Source organism: Ochotona princeps, chromosome 11 (assembly GCF_030435755.1).
Source record: "Ochotona princeps isolate mOchPri1 chromosome 11, mOchPri1.hap1, whole genome shotgun sequence".
Taxonomy (NCBI): domain Eukaryota; kingdom Metazoa; phylum Chordata; class Mammalia; order Lagomorpha; family Ochotonidae; genus Ochotona; species Ochotona princeps.
This window is the reverse complement of record NC_080842.1, coordinates 71189029-71199664: the sequence shown is the minus strand read 5'-3', so window position 1 is coordinate 71199664 and position 10636 is coordinate 71189029. Positions and strand designations below refer to the sequence as shown.

The following is a 10636-nucleotide window of genomic DNA, read 5'->3' as shown; positions in this document are numbered from 1 at the left end:
CTCAGCTCCGCTGGGCTGAAGGGAGGAGCCTGCAGCGTCCGCCCAAAACTGAGCGGCTCCTGCTCCCGGCACTGAGCATGCCCGGGCGGCGCGCAGCCCCGCAGGGAGGCCCCTTCCCGGAGAGACTGGGGGGAGGAAGAGGGTTTGCGAGGAGGGGGCAGGAGGGGGACCAGAGCCTCCAATTCGTGAGGAGGACATCGTTCCTTCAAGTGCACTTGAGCGCCTACGACCTGCTAGCTGTTTGGATTGGAAACAATTAAAAAGATTATTTATTTGGAAAGTCAGTAATTCAGAGAGGAGGAGAGACAGAGAAGATCTTCTGTCCGCTGATTCACTTCACAAGCGGTCGTAACGGCCGGAGCTGTGCCTATCTGAAGCCAGGAGCCTGGAACTTCTTCCAGGTCTCCCACGCGGGTGCAGGGTCCCAAGGTTTGTGGGCGTCTTCTACTGCTTACTCAGGCCGCAAACAAGCAGCTGGATGGGAAGCAGGACCGCCGGGATTAAAACCAGCACCACCGCCCATATGAGAACTTTAATCACTAGGCTACTGCTCCAGGCCCTGGGATGAGATTTTTAGGACCTATCTCAACCACCCTTTGCGATGGGCACGCAGGCACAAATACATAGACACGCAGTCATCCGTGCAAACACACGCGTGGGTACACCAGGTACACGTGCAACATATGCCCACAGACACAAGCCCACACACATGCAGTCGCAAACACCTGCACACACAGGTACACATGTATACACGCACACAGCCTTGTGCACACACACCTGCACACTGGCAACACACTGGCAAGCGTACACTCACACAAAGCAGCTGTGTCCACTCTTGGGTAGGGGAGGGGCCCAAGAAGGCAGGGCACCCAAGGGAGATGGGCACCTGTGGGCTCAGCCTGCACCTCTGCTCAGGGTGCATTGTGCCTCACCGCTTCCTCCTCCACCCTTCTGGGCTCCTGCCCCGACCGGCGCACAGCGTGGGGCCTGCAGCCCCCTTCCCCCCAGCTCCTGCTTCATCCCGGTGCCCCTCAGGATATCCCGGGGTTCCTTGAAAAAAAAAAAGCGATTCTTGGCACTGAACTCTGTTATGAAACGGTTGGGATTTCTCACTGCCGCAGAGTGGTGAGAGCAGCCAGAGCTTGTCACTGACCCTCAGTCTTGGTCCCCAGGAGGGTACTCCTGAGGGTGGCGCACCCGGTGGTGGGCTCAGCTGGGCTACGGCTTCCCAGACCGCACGGCCAGGCCAGGTCAGGTCTGGAAAGGCTGTCTTTGGAAAGTGGCTGCTGCCCGATAAAGTTCAGCCCCGGGTATGGAGCGAGCGAGCGAGCCCAGGCGCGGCGTCCCAGTCCCCCGCCGCCTCCAGGCTCGCCAAGCCCCAGATGCGCCTGTTTGTCCCAGAAAACTTTTCCCGGCGGCTCGCACTGAGCATGCTCGGCGGCAGGGCGGGCCCGGGGTCCGGAAGCTCCGGCAGCTGCGCGGCGCTGGGGCTCTGAGGGGTTGCGGGTCTCCTGTGGGCGATGGGCACTCGGGGGTGCCCCGCGCGGGTGCTGGCCGGAGGCCTCCTGGTCGCGGTGCTGGCGCTGGGGGTCCGAGGCAGACCCCCCACCAGCCCCCTGGATCCCCTCGGGGCCCCCGGGGCTGGGCTCGGCGGCCCGGCGGGGGCCTGTCCCTGGCGACGAGAGGCGGGGCCCCAGCGGACGGCACAGGTAAGGAGGGCCGGCTCCCAGCTGCGTCCCGGGGCTCACTGGGGCGGCCTGGCTGGGTCCGCGCCGGCGCCTGGGCGGGCCTCTTAGTGTCTGCCAGAGAAAGGGACAGCGAGACAAGGAGCCCCGAGGATGCGCCCGGGGTTTCACAGGTCGTTGTGCGTGCAGACCTGGAAAACCAGGGGAAGGCACGGACTGCGTCTTTGGTGGCCATGGGTTTCACTCTGCCCTGGGTTCGAATCCGACCCTGCGTCCTTCGAGGGCAGCCCAGCACTCTGGGCCTCCTGGCTGTGCTCGCCTTCTTCCACTTGCCTCCCGCGCCTCCCGCCACCGTGTCCATCCAGAGCCCACTCACTCCCCTCACCTCTGCTGTGTTAAACTCTTCTCAAAACCTGTGCAGAATCCACATGGCGTTGCTGTTGGCAGGCAGGGTTCCAGCTGCGCTGGCCGGCAGTGGAGCCTCCTGCCTAACCCTCCTGCTCCGGCCTTGTCTCAACAGAGCAGCTTGGGAGTCCTGAACACACAGCCTATGCAGCACCCTGCTCTTCATGGGGTAGCCTGCCTGCCCTCCAGCCACTCTGCACTCGGCGCCAGCTTCCCTGTGGGACCTGGTGGCCTCCATTACCCCTCGGCCTCTGGCTCCCCAGCTCTACTCAGGCGTGCTGGCCTCCCCGCTGTCCTTTGAGCACCACAGGGCCTTGGTATGCACTGTCTGCAGGTGCTCTTAGCTCTCATGGAATGAGCAGCGGCCCAGGGCACGCCCGGGAGGGGAGCTGCCAGGTCAGGCCTCTGCTGTCATTCTGAGTAAGAAGGGGAACTGTGGGTGGTCTGATTCCCAGGGTGACAAGGGCGTCTTTCCTCTGTCCCCGGGCCTTCCAGGCACATGTGAGTAGAGATGACAGAGCAGTAGGGTTAGGAGGTGGGTGGGTGAGCAGGCGGCTGATGGAGAGGCACTGGATCTTGCTGGTGGGTAGTGGGCAGCTGGGAGGGTGTTGGGTTCTGGGGTCTCCTTTGAAAGTGGGGCCAGACAGGTGTGGAGGAGCCGGGCCAACTCCTCTGGCAAGACAGTCCCTGCAGGTGAGTGCAAGAACCACGATAGGGAGCAGCCCAGACCAGGCCAGGGAAAGGTACCTGCTGGCATACATTTGGCATAGGTCGGGGGCGGACCAGGCTGAGCCAGTTCACATCACCCGCTGGCGAATCCAAGTACCAGAACAGAGTGTAGGTTGGGTCAGGTTTGGTCACAACACATACCAGTGCACATTAAGGCTGGGATTGGATGCCTGCTGGGCTAGGCTGGGCTAGGCTATAACCCTTACCAGTATCAGCTGGAATTGGGGGTGGGCCAGGCCGGGCCAGGCTACAACACCCACTGGCAAATGCCAAGGTGAGGTGGGCCATTCCAGACTGGGCCGCAGCGCCCAACCAGCACATATGAGAACCAGGGAGGGAGGGGGCAAAGCCAGTAGGGGGAATGTGGAGGGCTCCCCTGCTGGACAGCCACTCCCACTGGAGAGCATGAGCTGGGATGGGGGCAGACCAGACCAGGCAGGGCTACAACACCTGTGGGCTTCGTGTGAGCTAGATCAGGGAAAAGCCAGGCTAGGCTGATTGTTCCTACTGGTACAAGCATAAATTAGAGTGGGTGAGGATTGGTTGGGCTTTGCCACAGCATCAACTGGCAGAGGCTGGCACTGGGGGCTAATTCTGTCAAGTTAAACCGCAGAACCACCTGGAGAGTGCATAATCCGGGAGTGGGAGTGGCCTAGGAGGGAGATAGTGGGCACCTCCCTCTTGGGTTACCACTCCCACTGGAGAGCAAGAAAACCAAGATTGGGGCAGGGGTGGCTAGACAGAACAGCACCCGCCAGTATGTGTGTGGGCTGGAAAGCAGGGCTGGTTGGGTTGCACTAGGCTTCAATGCCCATTGACATGTACGAGAGCTAAATGGGATGTGGGACAGACTGAACAAGTCTGTGGTACATACTGGCCATCATGGGAACCAGGATGGGGGCAGGCCTGGTGGGGGTTATAGGGAGTCGCCCCGACTAGGCTGTACTCCCATTGGTTTGTGTGAGGACCCAGTATGAAGTGGGCAGGATCGGGCTGGACTGCAACAATCAGTGTTGTGAGCGGCTAGCTGGCCCCCGCCCAGCTGGTGGCTGTTGCCCACTGGGCTTGCAGGGAGGTTTCTCAACCACCATAACCAAGGAAGCCCGTGACAGGCGCCCGTGGACATAACCCTTTTAGAGCAAAGGAAACTAACTTTTTTTTTTTAAAGATTTATTTATTTTTATTACAAAGTCAGATACACAGAGAGGAGAGGTAGAGAGGAAGATCTTCTGTCCGATGATTCACTCCTCAAGTCACCACAACTGCCGGTGCTGTGCCGATCCAAAGCCAGGAGCCAGGAACCTCCTCCAGGTCTCCCATGCGGGTGCAGAGTCCCAAAGCTTTGGGCTGTCCTCCTCTGCTTTTCCAGACCACAAGCAAGGAGCTGGATGGGAAGCAGGACCACAGGGATTAGAACCGGCAACCATATGGGATCCTGAGGCGCGTGCAAGGCGAGGACTTTAGTCGCTAGGCCACGCCACCGGGCCCAGGAAACTAACTTTTAAAAAATTATTTATTTTAATTACAAAGTCAGGTATATGTAGAGAGAAGGAGAGACAGAGAGAAATATCCTCCGTCCGATGATTTACTCCCCAAGTCACCACAACGGCTGGTGTTGTGCAGATCCGAAGCCAGGAGCCAGGACCCTCTTCCAGGTCTCGCACGCGGGTGCTGGGGCCTAAGGCACTTGGGCCATCCTCTGCTGTTTTTCCAGGCCACAAGCAGGGAGCTGGATGGGAAGCGGAGCTGCCAGGATTAGAAAGGGTGCCCATATGGGATCTCGGGGCGTTCAAGGAGAGGACTTTAGCTGCTAGGCCACGGCGCTGGGCCCAGAAACTAACTTTTGGTATTCATGCATTGGTCCAGGACTTGGAAGCTCATGGAAATAACAGTGCAGCAGCTCATGGCTCACTGGGATTCCACTGGGAAAGACACGATCAAGCTAGACAAAAGCGAATTTGCAAATCTGAGAGAGCAGAGACCGAGAAAATGAAAATTGAATCGGACCAAGTGCAGCAGCTGGTACAGGAAACCAGGGCAGGTGATAAGCTGGACACCAGCCTGGAAAGGAGCAGAGTAGCAGGTATACTTACAGGTCAAGAAAAGCAGTTTACGGAAGCAACCACAGAGTTTACCAGGAAGGGTACTCAAACCAAAAGTGTTATTTCAGAGATCAGTGATAAAATGGACAGTGAGATTGCTTCCTTAAAACACTGATAGAGGGCCTGGCACGGTGGCCTAGCGGCTAAAGTCCTCGCCTTGGACGCCCCGGGATCCTATATGGGCGCCGGTTCTAATCCCGGCAGCTCCACTTCCCATCCAGCTCCCTGCTTGTGGCCTGGGAAGGCAGTCGAGGACGGCCCAATGCTTTGGGACCCTGCACCCGCGTGGGAGACCCAGAAGAGGTTCCTGGTTCCCGTCTTCGGATAAGTGCGTACCGGCCGTTGCGGCTCACTTGGGGAGTGAATCATTGGACGGAAGATCTTCCTCTCTCTCTCCTCCTCTCTGTATATCTGACTTTGTAATAAAATGAATAAATCTTTAAAAAAAAAACACTGATGGAGTCTAACAAATGGAGATGGTTCCTTACCTGGCAGCATCCGTGTTTACATTCCTGGCAGTATCGGGATTTCATAGAGTCTGGAAATACTACGAATGCGCCTCAGCTGCTGCCCGTGGCTTCTCAGAACATGCCAGGAGGGAGGTTTTTAACCACTGTCCTTTGCAGCATAAATTTACCACAAGGTGATTCAAAGTGCATTTGGACTAAGGAGCAGTATTTTAGAATGGGAAGGAGGTATTTTTCTTCATTTCATGTGTGTGTCCGCTATGTTGAAAAACTCATTCCCAACCTATTTGAAAAAGGAGGGCATTTTGTCCTTACTTTGATAGTTCATAAAATAAGCTTTATGTTTGTTTGAATGGTTGTAAATCAATAATCTGTTTGAAACTATTGAAAACTATTATTAAACAGTTGTTTGGAAAGTGGAAAAAAAAAAAGAAAGTGGGGCCAGAGAGGTGTGTAGGATTGGTTGAGAAAAGCAAAGTGTGTGGCCCTAGATTGTGGTGTGAGCCAGCAGAGGGTGGAAATGCCGCTGGCCTCTGAAGCAGCAGGTGCAATGTGGTTCTGACACCCAAGCAGAGAGTGTTGAAAGGTGGTCTGTGTCTGGGGAGGAGCCTGGACAAGGGGAGGGGCACTGGGAAAATGGTGGCACGCAAGTCGCCTTTCATTGATTGGAGAGCGATGTCCTAGGACCAGGCCCTAAGCAGCGCCATGGCCAGTTGGACCAGGGTTCAGCACAGGAGATGCTGAGTATGTGGCCTGTGTAATCAGAAGGGGCCCAGGGCTGTAACCCAGAGGCCAAGGAAGAACAGGGTTTCAGGAAAGGAAATGCATGGGGGTGGGCTGCAGGAGGCACCCCCAGGATGTCCACACTCCAGCCCTTGGAACCTGACAGTTTACCTGTGGTGGACATGGAGTGTTGAGCATGGGTGCTCCTGACCTTGACCTAGGGCAGGGTCCCATCGTTTCCACAAGGTCCCTTAAATGTGCAAGAGGATGCAGGAGTCAGATGAGGATGCTCTGAGATGTGGTGTGAGGACTGTACCTACCGTGGCTGACTCTGCGATGGGGGTGGGACACAGGCATGAGCAAAGGGACTAGATGGCCTGTGACAGCCAGTACAGGCAAGGCAACAGCTCCCTGGAGCACCCAGGGGCCAGCACGGCCAGGGTGACACCTTGAATCTTGGCTGGGAGCCCCTTGTTGGATTCTAAAAAATACATGTGTAATGCTGTAAACCCTACATTGGCAGTCCCTGGTTTACAGCAGATGCCGGTGGTAAAGTGTGTAGAGGGCAGAGAGTGGGCGAGTGGCCATGGTGGCCCTCACAGGAGTTCTGATCATAACCTTTCTGTCATTGTCCACAGGATCCCGGCTCGGATGCAGCTCTCCTCCTCCTCTTCCCAACCCTCAGCAGAATGGGGCTTTTTGACCCAACTTCTTTCTATACACCCGCACCCCATCTTCTTAAAGCCTGGGCTTGGTTTGCAGGAGCTCTGCTCTTTTAAAGGACACTGAACAAGTTGGGAGGAAGCTCGGAGGACCAGACACCCAGAAGGGCTGAGAGCCTGCACTGGGGACACACAGGCATATCCACGCTGCCAGCCAAAGCCCAGCTCTCCTAGCCCCATCCAGTGTCTCATCTGCCACCCAGTGAAAACTTGCAGGGTGTTGGGAACTCAAGACTAGAGGTTCCTCAGTCTCATTGAGTTGGTGAAAAGCAGAGCTGTGGTTCAGCCTGGGTCCGTCTGACTCTGAAATGCCACACTGTGGTACCTGGAGGGCAGCTGGGATGGTGCCAAGGGACCCAGGGGAAGGGAGGCTGAGTTTGTGCTGGGGAGTTGCCAGCATCCCAGCTGGGGGTGCAGGTCATCCGGTGTTAGTGACAAAAACTGCACCTTCAGCAACTCCAGGAGCAGCTCCAGGAACCCCCCTCCTGGGACACCGCCCCAGGGACATGCAAATCCATGCACATACGGGTGCCCTATATACAATGATGCAGAATTTGCTTGCATAAAATGGTGTGCCTCATCCTGCTGGTTTTAAATCATCTCTAGATGGCTTCTAGCATTTAGCGTGAGTGCTGAGTAAATAGTCGTATTGTGTAGGGAACAAACAGGAAGCAAAGTGAGTAATCTGAACCTGGGTGGCACAGACACAATTTGGTTTTTCAGTATTTTCAATTCTCCACTGGTTGAGTGTGGATGTGGAATCATCGTGGACATGGGGGCTGGCTGCTCTAGCTCCTTTTTTTTTCCTAGGGAAAAGTAATGCTGTTCATGATCATTATGATTTTTTTCAGGAATCATAATATGTTAGCAACTATATAATAAATAAAGTTTTATAAGAAGCCATGATTCTATTTATTATTTTATTTTTTATGTGAAAGGAAGAATTACAGAGAGAGAGAAGGAGAGACAGAGCTCTTCCATCCACTGGTTCACCCCTCAAATGGCTGCAACAGCAGAGCTGAGTCAATCCAAAGCTAGGAGCCAGGAGCTTCCTCCGGTCAGTCATGTAGGAGCCCAGGGACATGAGCCATCCTCTGCTGCTTTCCCAAACCACAAGCAGGGAGCTGGATCAGGAGTGCATCAGCTAGGACACCAACTGGCTCCCATATAGGGTGTTGCCGCTTTAAGGTGGAGACTCAGCTTGCCACGCCACGTGCTGGCTCTTTGTTTTGTTTGGAGCAGCAGATTCTTAAGTTAACAATCCCGTGTCTTTTGTATTTTCCAGGACTTGTGCCACATGACTTGGCCCAGTGAGGAATACTCCAGCTGGAAGACTGCGGGTATGCTTTGCTTTTGGTTGAATTGTCCTTGACTGACAAGGAGGACCAGAGCCCTGCCGCCTACTCCCTGCACCTACACTGCTCTCACCATCTCCCTGCCTTGGGCAGGTGGGTCACTCCCTGGCTCCCTGTTGATCAGCAGAGAGGAGCAGATGAACCAAGCACTGCGTGTGTGTGTCTGCCAGGCCTTTCCTGCCCTGTGGCTGCATTAATGAAACATCACAAAGCTGGTGATGTCAAACAACATACGTTTATTCTCTCAAGAAGGGTTGTCTCTGCTCGGGCTCCTGGGACTAAGGTCAGGATGCTGTGGGATCCTGACACGGGGACCCCTCTGGGACCTTGCTGTCATGCCTTTGTAGCCCCTGAAGCTGTGTTGCCTGCATTCTGGGGCATGGTGCCTGCCGCTGTCTTCAGAGCCAGCCAGGTCACGTCTTGGCCCAGTGATCACGGTGTCTCTTTCCCTTCTAGACACCTGTGAGTGCCTTCAGAGGCTCCTCTCTTGCCCGGGGAACCTTGCCTCTTGGGACCCTGGGCTTAGGCACACTGATACACGCGAGTAGCATGCATAGCTTGTAGGATTGGGGCCCCAGCGACCCCAGGGTCTTAAGCTGGTGGACCTCACCGAGCAACAGGAGTACAAGTGACACTGACTTAACGGAAGGGACTCATGCAGCTCCTTTATCTGGGACTCGGAGCTGGTGGCACAGGATCCTGACGGCTCTTCCTGTCCTCCCTTCCCTTCCCCCTCTCTGCTGAGGTGCCTTTCCCATGTGGCAGCAGGGGCATCGATTCTTGGGGTACGGGACCCTCATCGCCAGCACTTGCAGGTGGTGGTGGTGATTTTTCCAGGGGAACAAAAGACTCAGGTGAGTCCCCTTCCCATCCTTGCACTATTGGGAGGGCAAGGGCTGCATTTTTTTGGGCACTGTGCTTGCATCTGGAACCCCAGGGGTCCTGGTGGGCCTCCTTCTCCTGCCGTGGGAGGAGGCAGGGCCTTACTTGCTGGAGAGGAGAAGCAGGTACACAGACGGCCTCTAGGCTTAGGTGGCCTTTTGTTTGTGTTTGGTGAGGCCCTGTAGCCCAAGGGGTCTGAGGTGGATATCTGTTTTCTGCAGCATCCATGTGGTTTCCTCAGGCCCTCCTAGCTGGGCTGGTAAGTTGCTCATCTGCTGGTTTCCAGCAAGGGCTGGGGACTGTGGCTTCCCCATTTTTTACAATAGGAACCCTCATCCCCATCCCAGTTATGCCTACTGCAGCTTCTACAGGTGCCATTCAAGGAGAAACTGAAGGAGCAGGGAGAGTGGGTAGAAAATGCGGGATGGAGGAAGGGTGGTGCGGGAAGTGTCACTGTGCTCCTACATCCATACCGTGGAATTCGTTTGCATTATATGCAATAAAAATAAAATTTGGAAGGCTTTAATTTTAACTAGGGCTCAGTTCCACATTTTTTTCTCCAATGTTTATTGTTTTCCCACTGATATTTTGAAATTACGTAGATTTCAAAAGCACTTAAAAGAAAGATTGACTTGAAAAGTTACAAGGGGAGAAGGAGAGACAGAGCTTACCCCTCCACTGGTTCGCTCTCTAAGCATCCTCAGGGGCCAGGGCCGTGCTGTTAACCCTGGGCATTAGCAGGCAGCTAGCCTGGACGTGGAGCAGCCTGGACTTAAAGCAGTGCTCGCATAGGATGCTGATGCCACGTGCGTTGGCTTTACCTACTACTCCACAATGCTGGCCCCAGTATTTAAAATCAAGAAAATTTTACTTGGAAGGTAGACAGAGGACAGCAAGGTCTCCGTCCCAGCGACTCACCCCCCAGCTGCCTGCATCATCACCCCTGGGCCAGGTCTCTGTCTCAGTAGCAAATGGTGGTGAAGGCTCAGCTGCAGCGTGTCGGCCAGCAGACAAGCCTGTTGCTCAGACAACAAGCCTCATCCTTAGACACTCATAAGGCCTTCCGTGTCCGTGAGTCATACAACTCCTGGTTGGCATTTTGGTCACCTTTCCAGGTGAGGGACCTCGGCTCCGGGAACGTGGATGTGCCCTCTCTAGGGTCTCCCAGCTGATTAGCATCTTTTATGCATTTTAAGATTTCTTTGAAAGGCAGAGTTGCAGAGAGAGAGAGGGAGAGACAGAGAAAGATCTTCCATCTGCTCATTCATTCCCCAGTGACTCCAAGAGCTAAGGCCAAAGCCAGGAGCCAGGAGCTCCATCTGAGCCTCCCATGTAGGTGCAGGGGCCCAGTGCTTTCCCAGACACATTAGTGGGAGCTGGATCAGAAATGGAGCAGCCAGGACTTGAACCGCTGTTCATGTGGCAGACAGTGGCTTAGCCTTCTGTGCCACAGCACCGGCTCCTGTCCAGTCCTTCTGAGGGATACTTCTGTGCTTACTGACACATACTGCATCTGGGTTTTCAAAGTGCATGGGCAGAGAGTAGATGGGGATGCTGATACAGCAC

General features: G+C 55.2%; 1 pseudogene; it reads left to right on the top strand.

The window, feature by feature from the left end:
• The first annotated feature begins 4671 nt into the window (after nucleotides 1-4671).
• LOC131481426 (coiled-coil domain-containing protein 90B, mitochondrial-like) lies at nucleotides 4672-8654 on the top strand (annotated as a pseudogene).
• Nucleotides 8655-10636: the final 1982 nt, after the last annotated feature.